At 45.6% G+C, this 1,787-nt stretch overlaps 1 pseudogene; it reads left to right on the top strand.

The window, feature by feature from the left end:
• Positions 1-847: 847 nt before the first annotated feature.
• On the top strand, positions 848-976 carry LOC125425676 (annotated as a pseudogene).
• The last annotated feature ends 811 nt before the right edge of the window (positions 977-1,787 follow it).

The raw sequence follows: 1,787 nt of genomic DNA, 5'->3' as shown, positions 1-1,787 counted from the left end.
GATTGGTTCTCCACCCAGGGACATGAAAATTTATACCCCATTAAAACATTCCCTTCTCACTGGACACAGTGTGTAACAGACTTCTCTCTGTGATACACCTCTGAAGATGCCAGCCACAGATGCAGGCAAAACGTTAGGAACAAGACCCACCAGACCATGGCCACACAGCCCGGAAAACCCACCACAATCTGTAGATAACTGATATACTGAAATGATACAACACATCTTAGGTTCTTGGGACGATCCAGATGTGTATGAAGGCTAACAAAGTCTGAAGATCAACATGATTTCATGTAATGATAATAATGATAATGATAAGTTGAAGAACACAAGACGGTCACTAAATATCACGATTTGAAAATGAAGGTTCAGCATCTATGGCACAAACCAGCTGAGGTTGTTCCATGGGTAATTGGCACTCTGGGTGCCATTCCAAAAACACTGGGGCAGCACTGGAAACATCTTCAAATTGACAAAATTAACATCTGTCAGATTCAGAAGGCATCCACACGAATACTACACTGACACATTACAACATCCTAGGCCTCTGGGTGGGGCTCGAATTGTAATGAAAGGCCAACAACCAGCTAAATAACTGGCAGCTATGATATCATACAAAATAATAATAACTGAGGATAATAAAATGGCCATCATTGACATTCAGACACCAGGGTTGATGATAAAGAACATGAGAAGGTCACTAAGTATCATGATTTGAAAATCAAGATTCAGAAACTGTGGCACAGACCAGCTGAGGTCATCCTAGTGGTAATTGGCACCCTGGGAGCCATTTTGAAAACACTAGGGCTGCATTTGAAACAACTTCAAACCAACAAAATCATCATCTGCCTACGGCCATACCACCCTGAACATGCCCGATCTCGTCTGATCTTGGAAGCTAAGCAGGGTTGGGCCTGGTTAGTACTTGGATGGGAGACCACCTGGGACTGCCTGGGAATACCGGGTGCTGTAGGCTAGAAAAATCATCATCTTCAAAAGGCAGCATACTGGGATCCACATGGATACTATGTGCACGTAGTACATATTTTTTTTAAAAAAATCTCTGACAGTTACAAAATACTACATTTCTTCGATCTGCACATATACTATGCTAATACATGTTGACATACTAGGTTCTTGGGTGGAATCCAATGCATATGAAGGAAGATCTGAAAGCTGTGCTTTCATACAACGACAATAACAACAACCCTAATCAGTGAATTTCTGAAGAAAGTTAAAAGGAAAGCAGATGTGGATAAAACCTGACAATAGCTTATGATTGGGACACCGATGGAAGGAACTGAAGACTTGATTTTAGTTACTCAAGAACTAGCTATCAGAACAAACGTAATTATAGCCAAAACTGAAAAATGATGGCACTTGAGTCAACAAGGCCCGTAGTTGCGACAGGGGGCAGGGCACACGGTGAACTTCGTGCATGGAGCGTGCGTGGCTTTCGGGAGCTGTGCGGCAAAGCCTTCCCACCCGGCAATGACGTGCGTGACGAACGGGGCGAAGGGTGGAGGTACGCTCCCTATATAATAGGCAGCACTTGGTGGCCTCAGCCTCTTTTGGCACCTTTGGCAAACTGACCCACCCTCCCTCCCATTATGGGAGGTCGTTGGATGTGCTGCTACTCTCGTCATGGCCCTGGCAGCTTGGGCAGAGGAGAGCATCCTTGCGGGGAGGCTGAAATCACACAACGGACCTCCCTGTGGTTCAAGGCCTCGGAACAGGGCTTGGGATCGGTTGGGCTCAGGGAGCATGCCGGGAAAGGCCTCTGCAGT

The sequence above is a fragment of the Sphaerodactylus townsendi genome, linkage group LG01, assembly GCF_021028975.2.
Source record: "Sphaerodactylus townsendi isolate TG3544 linkage group LG01, MPM_Stown_v2.3, whole genome shotgun sequence".
NCBI lineage: Eukaryota > Metazoa > Chordata > Lepidosauria > Squamata > Sphaerodactylidae > Sphaerodactylus > Sphaerodactylus townsendi.
Note: the sequence above shows the minus strand (reverse complement) of the source record. Positions and strands in the feature narration are given on the sequence as shown.